Raw genomic sequence first — 15,708 nt, forward strand, 5'->3', positions numbered from 1 at the left:
TTAATGACATTCCTCTCATTCTGAAGCCTACAGAGAAAACAGTTCAAGTCTGCTGGGTTTGACAAAGAGATCGTTTGAAAGAAGATACATTTTGCTTCAATTTGCTGATAAAATTTTGTCTGTAGAGTGAAAAATGCGTGCTTAGCAGCAGGCTAAAGGAGAGATTTTCAAACCCTTTTCTTAATATTCAGAGTGAATTAATCACCAAGCCACAGGGAGGCATAAGCCAGTGTACGCCTAGTGCCAGTTTCAAGATAAATGGAAATTGTTGCATCATGAAGGGCATACGGCATAAAGTCATTTACAAATTAAACATGCAGATCATCAGTAAGATTGCCACAATGGATTGGGGTCGTTGTGATGACTACTAAAGGGAGCAATTGAAATAAGCAAGAGAAGACCTGGTGCAAATTAACAACTGGTCCAACAAGTACAAAAACTCAACTACCACATTGTGTGTAGTCAGAGAAACCTGCAGCTGGTTTACTGAAGAAGTGTGTTAAAGCCAAGTCAGTATATTCAAATTCAAATTCAAATTCAAATTTTATTTGTCACGTACACAGTCATACACAGTACGATATGTAGTGAAATGCTTGGACAACTGCTCGTGACCTAAAGAAAACAAAAAAGGAAAAGGCTATGAATAAGATAGGAAATAAATATGAAAAATTAAAAAGGGTAAATTTAACTAGGAAGGAATAGAATATAAATTAAGGTTAAAAATGAAATAACTGTACAACACAAATTATATATAGATTGAATATCCATGTAATTGGCATCATTACATATTTTATCCTGCTTATCTTGCTGGCATGCTGCTCTTTACATTCAAGAATATAAACCGTAAGTCAGTTTGGCATTTATATATGTATGCATATATCTTTTAAACATCATTTTCTACATCTTTATGCTTCAAAAACTGTGCAGAGCTTTTGCACTTTAGCTTAGGATGATGTGCAGCATTTCTAACACTGTACAAAACAAAGGTTTCATCACACTGTTTATAATACTGAGCTTTGGCCAGTCTTATCAGCCTACGGTGGGGGTCTGAAGAAGATGATTTTCATCTGAGGGAACTGCTGGTGAAGATTGTAAGTCCTGTTTGATCCCTGGGATATGCATTGGTCCTCCTGATGTTTCTGATATGTCTTCTGCCTTAGTGGATCAACAGGACATCTGGCGCAGGAAGTGTGTAATGAAAGAAGGAAAGAGGTTTCTCCCAGGTTGAGCCCAGCAGCCTCCCTTATTCCCATACTGTTCCCCGTGGGTGAATATAACTATTTATGGTAATGCAAGTTTCAGGTCCTATTTGCTGGATAAATGAAACCTTCTACTCATGCATTTTTAAAGGTCATGTTTTATTAAATTTTTCTGTTTCCACATTACTAGGCTGTAGAGTGTTTTGTGAGCACCTGTAAAAATGTTTTAAATTTCAAAATGATTTGATTCATGATGTAGTCTAATGCTAAAACCTGACAAGGCAAGGCATACTATCCAGATAATTCTGATATTTACTGTCACTCTGGGCCTCTGTGGAATATTTGGTTGATGCTATTTCATTGTATAAAATGACCATAATAAAACTAAATATGCATTGAAACATGTTGACTTAATAAAAACAGCACAGGTGCACAGGTGGGTAAAATTGCTAACCAAAAGGTACGAACACATTTTATGCCTTTGGTAACTGCTAAATTAGTTAATCACTAACAGTAGAAGGAGCCAGTGGTTGAGTCAAATGGGTGTGTGTTTGATACAGCAACTCCTTCCCGTATCACTACTGTGCACACTAGCTCCAAAAGAGCAAGATGGCATCACTTAAGTGGGAAACCTTAGTTTTAATTGTGTACAGCGGGTCCTCCATCTTTTTTGGAGTCATTGACCCAGACATGACGGCAGGACAAGAAAATCATGGTTTCAGCCTAAGCTGATAATGGTCAACTGTAACGCTGAGCTGTCATAAAATAAATGTTTGATGTCTGGATCTTATGTAAAGTCTATGGTGATAATACCTTTAGCTTGACAGAATTCTCCTAAACACTGAAAACAAATGCTCTGTTTACTTAATTCATATGTTTTAGGTGATGAAAAGCAACCTAGTGTTAGTGTTACAAATGTGTGGGACATGCTGACCAGACATTACAATAATGCTGTCCTTGCAAGCTATCACCAGAAACGCTAGCCAGCAAAACATATTATTCTTATTTTATTAATATACGACAGCAGTTGCCAGTACAAATATGTTGCCATGCCACCGGCCATGCTATCTGCAGCCCTCGTGGATAAGAGCTGATGGGTTAGTGGAGCAGCTTCAGCTGGCTTTAGCCCCCAGGCTAGCTGTACTGTAGCACTAACTACGGATGTTCACTTCAATCCACACGAAATTCAATTTATTTAGCACCAAATCGCAACAACAGTTCCCTCAAGGCCTCAATGTTGTAAGGTAAAGACCCATAATTTGCTAGTTGTTTGAACAAGAGAAAAACGTTAAAAGCTCACTAGTCTAAAAGAGAGTTTTATGTCTTTTAGACTAGTGAACTTTCAACGTTTTTCTCGAAAAGATTGTGAACTGAGCTCGCTTTAAATGGATGACTGTAATCAATGGCCAAACAAATATTTCCCATGTGTTTTAGAAGCTATATAAAACATTAAATATGTTTCTCAGGAATCATAAAATGCTTTAAACGTAATTGGAACCTGCATCATTTTGCGTCATGTATAAAGCTGCAAACACGCACAGTATCAGAAGAGCTTGCAGAGCTTAACCAACCTTTGCAGTGTTTCTTGGTTCCCATACAAATGTCCACAGCCCAGTACAGAATGCGGGTAATATAACGAAAAACCCTTTTAGGTTTGTACAGAAAGTCAAAATTAATGTAGAGAGGATGAAGAAGTCTCTGTGTTTCACTTTAAAAGTTGTAGTGTCAGGTCTGAACCCAGTACAAGAACAAGAATATTGATAGATTACCCTCACATAAGTTTTGTGAGATCAAAGTGGGTGATGAAGTGACAGATTTATTAGTCTTTATCAAGAAGTATTTATTTAATCAGTTATTCATTATGAACAGGAGCATTGTAATTTATTTTAGCATGTCCCCTGGCCGCTCTTCCCTGAGCCTGGTTCTGCTGGAGGTTTCTACCTGTTAAAAGGGAGTTTTTCTCTCCCACAGTCACCAAGTGCTTGCTCATATGTGCTCATTGTTGGGGCTATCTCTGTATTATTGTAAGATCTTTACCTTACATGTCTTCTGCTTTCACTATTTTATTGTTCAGTACTTTGGTCAACAACTGTTGTTTTTAAAAGTGCTATATAAATAAATCAACTTGAAGCTTGAAACTTATAATATGAAGAATACTGAGGACATTTGGTCCTATAAAAATAACATTGAAATAAAAGTTGCACACAGAGATTTTGTGTAGTTCCTTGTCTTGCAGCAGTCTTCACTGAAGCCCCTGACCTGCAAGCAGTTTTATTTATGAACTGTCAGAGGTGGGGAAAGTGGCTATGAAAATGTAATCTTCTCCTAAGTGGTTACTGGTTAGAATGAAAGCAGTGTCAGGCTGAACGTGGATCGTGGGTGTAATAGACGACTTTATAAAGGATTTGTTTCTGCAGTCACCGGGTGTAACGAGTTGACATTTCTTTTTGACAAGCAACGTGAAGCAACCGATACCCTCAACTCCCTATTTAAAATTTACTGGTCTAGAAATGAGAAAGCAAGCTGCCCCTTGAAAGCCATAACTCTAATGTGTGACATCCCACCTTACTACATCCATGTTTAGTACAGTGTATAAACAGAGTTGTGAAGTTAATACTTTAAAAACTGCTATGTCAACGCTCCTTTGGAGGCAGAAGCAAAACAAAAGAAAAGCAGCATTTCCCTGGTGTACAGGATTAAGTATTGAAATAGATGTTTTTTTCCCTGATTCCTACAGACTGGCACACTGGCAAACAACAGGGCATTTGGGCTGACCAGAAGGTCAGTTTGCGGGCACTTGGGTTGTCGAAGTGGTCATATGATTTGACTTTAGGGCAGAAATAAACAGGGAAGTGTTTTGTTATAGAACAGGCACATCCTGGCTAACATAAGGCATTCAGAGAAAAACACTGACACACATACACAAACACAGAAGAAAAACAAACGCACTGGAAATTAAACATTTTGTGCACACAATGTTTGAAAAAAACAAAGAAATTGACATCGGGAGACTAAGTAGGATGATAGGAGTGTGCTTGGGAGTAAAAAACAAGAGACAATACTGACCACGACTTTGAATGATTTTACCTCAAGATGTGATGGACTCTTGGCCACCATCTGAACCAGAAACCATTCTTGGAAACTTGTTTTTAGAAGCATTTCAGGATCTTTTCTGTAAAAACCTGGAACAAATAAGCGACTATTAAACTTTCAGTGTTTATCAGCGTCAACCTCTGTAGTTTTGTAAAACAATGACAGCAGTCAAAACTAACAATTACAAGAAAGTAACAAAACAAAGATAGGGAAGGATAATAGGGAGCGCTTTTTTAGGATGTTGCTATTCCTTTGCACAGAATGTCCAACAAATTAAATACTGTTAAAACTCTAGTTTTATTTTTCTTGCGATTACCTTTGTAGACAGCTCATGTTTCCCAGGACTGTTGCTTTTTAAAAGAGCACAGAATGAAAAATGAGCAGTTATCACTTCTAGTACCCCACGGTGGGAATTGTCAACTTTGCCCTTCCTTCAATTTTATATGTATCACATGAACTTGTTGCAATCGTTTCCAAATATAATGCTGTGTTTGTTATAGGCCATAAACCTATCAACATGATACTAACAGACTGCAGTGAATGTCTGTGAGTCACAATAGAGGAAGTAGCAGGTTGAACACAGCTATATTTTAATATTGTGCGGGGAGGTGCAGCTGACGCTTATGTATCACTTTGTAGACATTAAAAAAATGTTTCCCAGTGAGCGAGAGTGGGCTATTTGTTTCCAGACTTTAGACATATTTATGATCTAGATGCAATTTGCTATTCCAACTTTGAGAAAAAAGACAGCTTTATGTACTCCACCAAGGTTAGTATGATACTTTACTCAAGTTTCCTTGAATTACATTGAAGAAAATCTGTTAGTTTTTTCCCCCAGCCTTTTCCTTTTGTTTAAAATCTTTTCAGATGATAGGTGAAAAAAAGGCCTGTGAGATACAGCTTTAGCAGAAATTCCTACAGTATTCCTTACAGGCCTCATTGACTTATACCAATAATAACACAGCCAGAGAATGCAGACTCGACAACCTGGGTTTTGAAATGCAGGATCTGTCCGTCTGTGCATCCAGCACAATAGTTATTGATACACAGCCAGGACCAGAGTTTAGGTTTGCAGAACTTGATTATATCTGGAAGTCCAAGAACAACAGAACACAGACAAAAATAAATGATAAACTTGGGGTTTATTCATGGACAATTGACCAGCACAAGTGTTGTTTCTTAGTGCATGACTGGTTCATACACATCTGCCTCAAATACAAAGGACAATAAATAAAATTGATAATTCCCCCTCCTCTGTTTGTTTTAATCCTCTCTTCTTTTTCCTCTCTCTGATGTTTAATCAGTAGCATACGTTGCAAGTTTGAGCATATAACTAACACAAACTTCTGCATCAAAAATACAATGCTGAAACAGATAAAGATAAACTCGCAGTGTATAAACACTCCACTGGGGTCCTTTAGCAGTAGGGTGTGGTTTTTTGCTTATCTGCAGGTGGAGTTGTGGGACAATATCGTTTAGGGAGCAGTGCCAGCTAGAGCTGATTGGCACAGCTGCTGTGTATTTACTTACCAGCTTCCTCCTTTTTTATGTAGTAGTGAGCTGGAACCTAATCACAAACAAGCAGCACTGTCACACACAACCACGGCAGATTATGGTGTTTATTTCCCAGTCAAGTCTGTATCTGAGTTGTGTGGAGGGAAATTGTCTAGAGACAGATATCTACATGTAAATATGTTAAAGCAGTAGAAAAGCCTATTGGTATTTGCTGTTACTGTTTCTAACCCAGGTTAAATTGACCAAACACATTTGGGCAGGCTTTGATTTCCTCAGGATAAACAGCTTTTGTCGAGAACAAATGATGGATTCCATCTGGTGAATCTATTGACTGTCTTCTGATGTCGATTTTGTTTTTTTGTTTATGCTTTTTAAATCTATTTGCATTTGTAAACAACAAAGAAGGATGGAAACATGAATTTTGGCTGACATCTGCACCGCAACACCAGCTTTGAAATACAGGCTTTTGTCTTCAAAGAAAGACCCTTAGTAGACGCTTAAAGCTGGCATTTGAAACCATTAAGTCACCAGGAATGTTTACTGAGTTTGGCAAGCAAGTGGGGTCATTTTCTCATCTATGCCAGCTATGCCCAGCTTTTATATAGTTTGTTCTAACCTGTACATACACAGAGCTACAGCTGACTCACTGGATGTGCTGAACCAAGAAGCTGTAATACAATTCATTTCACATTAACATTTTGAAACAAAAAAAAGAAAGTTGTCGTCTTGCTCACCAACATAATATTATAAAAGATCACACTGTTTTCTTCATTAGAGATTATGATCGTTAATTTATTGGATTATGTCTCATGATCTCAAGCATGTGTTCAGAATGATCCTTTGAAGTAATTGAAGTTTTTACATGGAAACATGGAAGATTTTGTTCTGATTGGAAGGGCTGATAATCAAGATGTGGAACGTGGAGTAACTTCTCCATAGTCTATTCCACCACCAAGGCTGCTCAGCTGATTGGAAATATCCGATCGATCTATCTATCTATCTATCTATCTATCTATCTATCTATCTATCTATCTATCTATCTATCTATCTATCTATCTATCTATCTATCTATCTATCTATCTATCTATCTATCTATCTATCTATCTATCTATGACAACATCTTATTTTCATATGATATATGTTAACCTTGGTAGGACCTCAAAATCCCATCCTTTCGTGAACCTCGGGACCAAAAAATGGTCCCGCCCCAAAAGTGCTCTAAAAATGTTATATATCAATATTTTTTTCTACTTTAAATTAGTCAGTCTTTTAAAACTACTTCTGCTTAAAATATCCATGTCAAGTTTTAATTATATTTTCATTGTTTTAACCCTTTAAATCCCAGTTTTATTACATGAGCGCCCTGTTTTTTTAGCCCCAAAAAACAAAAAAACTAAATATTTTCCAAAAAAAACATTTGAAGTAATATTTGTTTGTTATTATAATTAGGCCTTTAGATGGACTAAAGATTGGCACCAACAGTCATTTCGATCGCCTTTTTTTTTTTTTTTTCAGGACCAGAAAATGGTCTCCAGGCGGCAAATGCGGCAAATAGTGTGCATTTCATAAAATGCACACTATCGACCACGCCCAAAAAGTGCAATAAAAATATTAAATATTAATTTTTTTTTCACTTTAAATTGGTCAGTCTTTTAAAACTACTTCTCCTTGAAATATTCATATAAAGTTTTAATTATATTTTCGTTGTTTTAACCCTTTAAATTACAAAAAAACTAAAAAAAAAACTAAAAAACTAAATATTTTCCCAAAAAAACATTTGAAGTAATATTTGATTGTTATTATAATTAGGCCTTTAGATGGACTAAAGATTGGCACCAAGAGTCATTTCGATCGCCTTTTATTTTTTTTTTTCAGGACCAGAAAATGGTCTCCAGGCGGCAAATGCTCCTCCTCTAGGCCGAAATAAGTGCATGTTGCCGGGGTAAGTCGCGACGATCACCGGGGCACGATCACCGGGGACTGCTTTTTCCAGCCCACACGTCCGATACCACGTGACAACAAATACGTCATTTCCTGTTGACTAAAAAAAAAATGCACCCTCTTATGGTCCTAGGGACCAAAAAATGGTCCGCCCGATCAGCGGGCGAAGCCGCTGCTGCACGCCGGAAATGAGGCTTCATTTCCGGCAGGTCTGTCCAAGCAGCCCGCTGTTTTCCAGCAGAGGTCAAATGTGAAGCAAGGGCGCCACCCGGTGGACAAATAAAAAAATTACAACTCTAAGGCCTGTAGTCCAAAACGAAACCTAAGCTGGAAACCTGACGATCCCTTTGACCGTAATTTTTCTGGCGTGAAAAATAGCGTTTATAATGGGTTTCAATGGGGCACAAATCGGCCACGAGGTTCGATAGTGGATGTATGCCTTTTATTCAGCCATTTAAGCTCATTTAAAAAACTCAGACTGAAATTTTAAAATAAAATGGGAAAAAAATACATTTTTGAAAATTTGGCTATACTCCATTAAACACAGTGGAAATGGCGTGGAATTGAAAAATGCAAAGGCCACGAAATGGTCCCAGGTTTAAAATCCCACGCTCTTGTAATATCCAAGTTTTATCAACATAGTAATTATCCACAGAGGTTTCCATTTTGGCTCTCTATCTGTGACTAACAACTGCAAGTTATTGCAACAAAGGTTCACTGTCGATTTTCATAAAAGTGTGTTCTTGCTGGCTCTGGGATGTGGTTTTTCAGATTTTCTTGATTATCAGTTTAATAATACTTGCACAGATGAAGCTTAAATGAGGCTCTAGAGATCAGAATCACTATTTAGAATATATAATACTTTACTAAGGGACTTATTTGAAAATATAGAGAAAGTGTTACTGCAGTTAAAGTTTTTAGGAGAGAAGAAAATAGGAAAAATTCTGACATAAAATTATTTATGGTACTTATTTAAGAATACTTTGATTCGTATTACAGGGTAGTTTAAGGATGTAAAATTAACTGGTGGCCTTTTCGCTGGATTTCATTGTTGTAGGAAATTTTAAAATGTATAGTGAGAGTTTTTTTTGCTAAGAATGAATTATCTATAGTTTTTTGTTTCTGTATTCTTATTTACCAGTGTATTCCCAGTACATATTGTCTTAAGGTAGATCTATGAAAAGTTGTGAGTATATTCATAAACTAATTTTTCTTTCATTCATCATTCTAAATCCCTCAAATCTCATTTCAAGGTCTGAGAAATGAAACATGATAGATCACAATGAAATGATTTGTAGAAAGCATGAATACATTAATTCCATTTTATATATTAACCCCCTGCTGACCCTTGACTGAAGCAAAAGAAGTCCGAATAATTTCATGGAGATTTCCACTGTAGCTGAACAATTATGATTGCTTTGGATGACTGCAGCGCCTTGGTGTCTGTTTTGTTAATAAATACGGTTCTGTTTCTAAATTACACATGGTATGAGCAATAAAACACTGACTGCAAAAACAATGTAACAATTCTCAAAGCAATTTATTCAGCAGCTGAAACAGAGAATGTGCAACCTGCTGCATTTTCTTCCAGCCAAAGTTGTGTGACTGCCCCAACAACAGTGAAAGTAAACGAGGGAAAATCTAATTAACTAAAAAATAAAGCCGAAGATAGCCTTCTTCCTAATTTTAGAGTTTTATTTTATTTTGCATGTGTTGTGAAATGATGCTTTGTCTGTCTTTTTATACTTTTACTGTTTGCGTGTATTTTATAAATTGTAGTGTGTCAGGCTCTCAGGCCTTTGTGTAACTCAAAAGTTTGACAGAAACTCTCATGGGAGCACTAGTATCCTGACAGGATGTGAGAGATATGAGTTAATATGGACATTTCTTGTTTAACTAGCAATACAAGCTGTTTTTGTTTCATAATTAACTTGATATTCTGAGGGACAGGATTCGAGTTATGAAAGTTAATGTAATCCTCCTGTCAGGAATTGAGAGACATGTTTTTGTTAAGTGTTCTTTGCTTTTTTGTAAAACAAAACACAAACAAAAAAAAAAGCCTCATAAAGCTACTCAGAAAATAATTCCAAGTGTTGTCTGTGCCAAATCAATGAAACTGCAGCCGGTGCTCTGCAAAAAACAGGGAACCGGGCACATGAGAAATATGCACGCTGTTAGTTAGCCTCACGGTTGTGCTGGGAGACAGATGCACTTTGATGACTTCCATGAGTTTATTTCTATCAGTCTGGTATATGAAAAGAGTATGTTTAACCCAATTTAAGCCTGAGGCTTCTAGAGAGTACCCACATAGCCCACTGTCACCGATCACATGAATCTAAGGGTGTCATCCCCAGGCCAAGGCCACAAGTCAGTAAGCACATGACTACTACATTGGCTTGGTCGCAAGCATGTGAATATTTCCACAAAGACAAGCAGACCCATCAGAGAAAAGACACGGACTGAAGATACTATGGCACACAAAAACAGTTTTATGCACAAACAAGAGCTGGAAAACAAGCCACAATTGCTTTGAGTAAACATTGTTGTATCCAGGTCATATCTCCCCAGAGGAAACAAGAGGCACAGTGTTCCAATTCAAACACTACAAAATTGAGGGGGTTTAGTTAAAAATATATATATACAAAAACAGTCTTCCCTTTGAGATACAGGGGCTGGGTATGATGCAGATGTCATGGGCCTTCTTGCGTTCTGAAAGTCTGAAAGACCCTTTGGGCACTGTCACTGTCAGGCAAAGCAAAGAGTTGTCCAGTACAACTTTAGGTTTAAATGCATTGATCTCCTGAACTATCCAACTAGGGTTACATCAGCAAGCTTATCACCAATCAACCTGTGCATGTCTTTGAAGAGCACTCATTGAAAACCCCATGCATGAACAGCAGGAAAATGTAAACACCACACAGACAGACCCTCCTCTGACCGCAGACCACCCCATGCTTTTGAATTTGACCTAAATTATCACGGGACTAACTGTTTATAAAAAGCGTATCTGTAGTTTGTCATAAAACACAAAATATGAAACAACAATTTAATCTGAAAAACCTAGAAAACACAAATAAGTAACTGTTTAAATTGGCAAAATAAAGGTCTGCACGAGAACAGATTTTGTTTATATTTTTAACTTTGACCTCAAGAGATTACAACAGACAAATGATCATTATGACCAAAAAATATAAATATATTTATTTAAATTGACTGTCTTGTACAAAGAAGTCTAGGAGCAAGATGTGGCCAAATGAAAGTTGTCTTGGTAAGAGTAGATATAAAAGAAAATCATAAAAATGCATTTTGGACTTCCGTACTGTCTCAGCCTGGAGCTGTCTCATATGATTCCTGAAAGCAAACCCTCCACACAGTCATGAGTTTGCATGATTTCTTGGCTTACAGCAAGTTCTCAACAACAGGGCTTAAGTCATTACAGCTATAAATTCGAGAGATCACTGCAGCATATAGCCTACTGCATGTGTGTGGGTCTTTGGGTGGTTAGGCTAAAGGTGCAGTTTGTGTATTTAACATAGTTGCTGTTTGTTTTCCCCTCCTATTGTGCATATTAAATCAATTGCGATATCTCTTACGGTGATGGTGCTTTAATCTGGAAGTGATGCTCTGCTGTTAAACAAAAAGCCTGGGAAGCACACGCAGGGCAGGCCCCTCAGTGAAAAAGCTTGAAATGAGACACCAGCCTTGAGGATGTACAGCGGCCAAGAGACAAAAATGCCTCGCAGCAGATCTGTCGAAACCCTGAACTGCTCCTGGACCTGTTTTCCCCGAGGAGCACAGGATGGAGACCGCACAGACGGCAACAAGGCGTCGAGTTTCACGAAGGAGACTGATGTTACATATCAAACAAACCAAAGAGATTGCTAATCTAATTGTCTCACACTCACTCGTGCAGCCAAATATATCAAAATCAGATTCTCTCTCACTCTCGCAAAGTAAAACATTATACAATTAAATTTCCCTCAATCTCTTTCATGACTTATGATCTGGTAAGGTCTCGCTGAGTCTTTCCATATTGTTAAAAGAATCTTTATTTGTCATTGTAAATCCAATCAAGTGTCAGTTTGGTTCTCCAAGCATTTGGTTGATGAACAGTGTTATTGGGTTGTGCTTTGTTTATGACGTATGTGCTATTCACCATTCCATTAGCAACTCAGAGAAATGAATTGTGGAAAGGTAGGGTGCACCAGAATCCTTGGAGTCATCTGATTTGCTGAATATTGTTGCACACTAACTTTCTGTGTTTGTTTTATTTTTATTTTCTGCCCTTAAGGTGGGTAAAAGTGTACCGGCTGTGACACTTTAGACAGCGACGAGATGGTTTCACTGGACTGTTTTGAGTAGCTCTAAAGAATGAAGTATATAGTGGGAAGTTTGTCAGCAGCACGCAAAATCGCCTAATAAATAAGCAAACACTGACACAGTCTGTGTCTTTGTTTTGTCTCGCCCCTTGGCGAGAGAGTTATCTTTTCACATAAGCACATTTGTTAGTTGGATTTGCTTAACATTAACTGCAAGTGTGTGTGTGTGTGTGTGTGTGTACAATCTGTTAGGACATAAAACTCACGCAGTCACATTGTGAGGACTTGCCTACTTTTAGAAAACACTTCATTTTGTGGTAAAATCTTGGTTTATAACAACATTAAGGCTTGTTAAACATGGTAAAAATGTTTGTTAGACATGGTAAAAATGACCTGCTAAAGCTCTAACTGAGCATGAGAATTGGGAAGAAGGGTGATTTACACGACTATGTGGCTTAGTTGTTGGTGCCAAACAGGCTGGTCTGAATATTTCAGAAATATCTACTGAGATTTTCCCAATCAACTCATATTTAGCACCATTGCTGCTCATAACAATAGCAGCAGTTCTCTGAAAATACCATGTCTGATGTCAGAGGTCACAGAGAAATAGCCAGACTGCTTCAAGCTAGTGAGAAGGCAACAGTGGCTCTATTGGTTACAGCCAATGCACGCAAAAGAGCATCTCTGAATGCAGAACACGTCAAACTTTGAAGCATATGGGCTACAGCTGCAAAAGATTACACCAGGTGCCAATGTTAGCTAGGGTGAATTCTGACCGAGTTAACTAAGGTAGGAACTCACACTAGCTCACCAAAATGGGACAATAGAAATTTTTAAAAGGGTTGCCTGGCCTGATGAGTTACGATTTCTGCTGCAGCATTTGGATGGTAGGTTAGAATTTGAAAGTGAAAGCATGAAATCCATCCTACTTTGTATCTGTGGTTCAGGCTGGTTGCGATGGTGTTAGAGCATGTGGGATATTTTCCTGGCACACTTTGGGCTCCTTCTTTTACATCATTTAAACAGCACAGTCTACCTGAGGATTGTTGCTGACCATGTCTGTCACTTTATGACCACAGTGTATCCATGTTTTGATGGCTGCTTCCAACAGGATAACATGCCATGTCATAAAAGTAAAATCATGTCAAACTGGTTTCTTGAGCATGACATTGAGTTCAATCCATGTGTGATGATGTCATGCCAATATGGACCAAAATCTCTGAGGAATCTTTCCAGCACCTTGTTGAGTCGATGCAAAAAATGCATGCACACCTTTGACATTGCAAGACAAAATCTGTTTTTTTTTCTAGAAGATGTTTTTCAAAACCTTAATTTTTAGTGACCTGAGGCAAATTTTACAAGTTGACAAAAAGATGAAACCTATTGAAAAAGTTACATTTACCAAAATACCTGTTGACTCTTGGACAGGGTCTTATATGCTCTCCTTTCTAATGTGTAGCAGTGTCACGCTGCTCACTGATTGGTTCACCCAATGACAGCTTTGCACGAGAGCAAAACATGTCAGCAACTATAGGATTAGATATATTGTCAAAACACATCATTAACTTTCTTTTCAGTGAATTCTCAACACTGGCATGAGGTTTGCATTTATCATATTGTGAAATAGCTCAAAAATGTTTAGATAGTTTTACATTACACCACTGACCCCCTCCCACTTTCTTAACACACATGTACTCACTTTGGTAATCTTTTGACAAATCCTCTGTCCTTAACAAGGTGAAGTCCTTATTTTGTAACCTTGTATTTCTAGGGCTTGTTTTTATACTTCGAAGTTTTGTTGTTGTTGTTTTTTAAATATGCACTTTATGTTGCGAAATAGTGAAATTTAATAGTCATGTGATTATTGACTTGTGGCTTTGGCCTGGTGATGGCTCTCCTGTGGTTCCAAGAGAGATTGTATAAACGTCTTTAAAAAATGTTCTCAGTTGATTGATCGCCTCACCAAACATTTTCCCAATGAGCCCCTGAGTTTGTCTTTAATGCATCATTTTGCTTACTGTGTAAAATATTTTCTCATATATAGTAATACAGATGATAAAGCAGGATAAATGGTAAATGGCCTGTATTTGTATAGCGCTTTACTTAATCCCTAAGGACCCCAAAGCGCTTTACACTACATTCAGTCATTCACGCATTCACACACACAGTCACACACTGGTGATGGCAAGCTACATTGCTTTACGCTTTAGAGCTACGCTGTGTTTAAGAAGTCTTTACGCTGTGGGCATGAGGTTTCCTCAGTTTTTTACCCACTGTTTTACCCTTTCTGTTGTGGTTTTAGGTTAAGTGCAATTAACCGTAAACTTGTTAGGCACAAAACATCTCAAATAGTTGATCAATTTCCAAATATAAATATAAGGCAGATATAAGGTTGTTTCAAATGATCAAGATCGGTTATGTCAAGCAGTGTTACATATGCTCTCTGGTCCGTATGGTGTTGGTAAGTGGTAGATGCTATTTCACATCACCTGCTTTGAAATAATAGAAATAATCGTCCAGTAACCACTGTGTGAATTTTCCTCTCTGAAATTGTTCGAGTGCATTGTGAATTTACAATTTGGTGTAATCAGTTCAGTGTAACACAAGTCAAAACTAGATACTATGCACACTAAGCCATTCAGGAAATTAGAGCAAGGTACGGAAATCTCAAGTTCTTACTAGCATGCTAAAACTCCACTCACATTTGAACGTATCTTCCTTCATGTTGTTTTAGTACACATGAAACGGCCCAGCTAACTGGGTGATTGCCATCTTTTGAATTTACTGACCTTAATGAAAAAATGTTCTTTGTATAATGTCGTAGCTAAAGGCACAATCTCCTTTTGGGATTGAATTAGTCTTGTTTTCACTGTGCAGTTCTGCAATGGTGTATGGGAAAACATAAGCACTGTTGCACAATGGAAGGCCAGCAGATTTCCTTTTAACTGAAACAGGTTTTTGAATTCAGGAATGCAAACAAGGACCAAAATTTGATCAGATATATTTCATGAAATAAAATGTATTCATACATGCAGCAGTTCCTTCTGTTATTTTATTGCACAAAGTTCACCACAACACTTTGCATGCATGTCTGCATGTCTCACGGCAGGCAAAGTTGTCTGAATGGAGCATTTGTTATCATCGTTGGGGGTTGGGTTGGCTAGTATCTTTCCACCACTCGAACAAAGTTTCCAATGCAAATAAAAATAAAACTTTAGGAATATTATCTTGAACTTTTTAGAAGCTAGTAACAAATACTTGTTTTGTTTGCAAGCAGCTGCCTGCTGACAGAGACAAACAGGTTTTCCTTTGACTGACTCTCTCAGTTTCATCACTGAAAAGATTTTGTTTTTTCAAATGGTTTGCTTTTTGGTGCTAATGTAAATGCAATAAAATTACAAATAGAACAAAACAAAAACTGAACGTAATGCTAGTTCATTTTGGTTATAAGACAATCTGCATGTGGAGTATTTTTACATGCGGGCATGTTTACTAGAGGTTTATCAAAACAAGACTCTTCAGAATAAGCTCCTTCACAGCTGTGGGTTTGAGCAGATATTGACCCTTTTGTGTACAAGTACAGGTTCGCCTTCAGGGTTCAACAGCTTGAGCAAACAGAAGACTCAAAATAAAACTGGGAA

Source organism: Rhamphochromis longiceps, linkage group LG23 (assembly GCF_057381845.1).
Source record: "Rhamphochromis longiceps isolate RC_006_pf linkage group LG23, R_longiceps_female_GT1.1, whole genome shotgun sequence".
Taxonomy (NCBI): Eukaryota; Metazoa; Chordata; class Actinopteri; order Cichliformes; family Cichlidae; genus Rhamphochromis; species Rhamphochromis longiceps.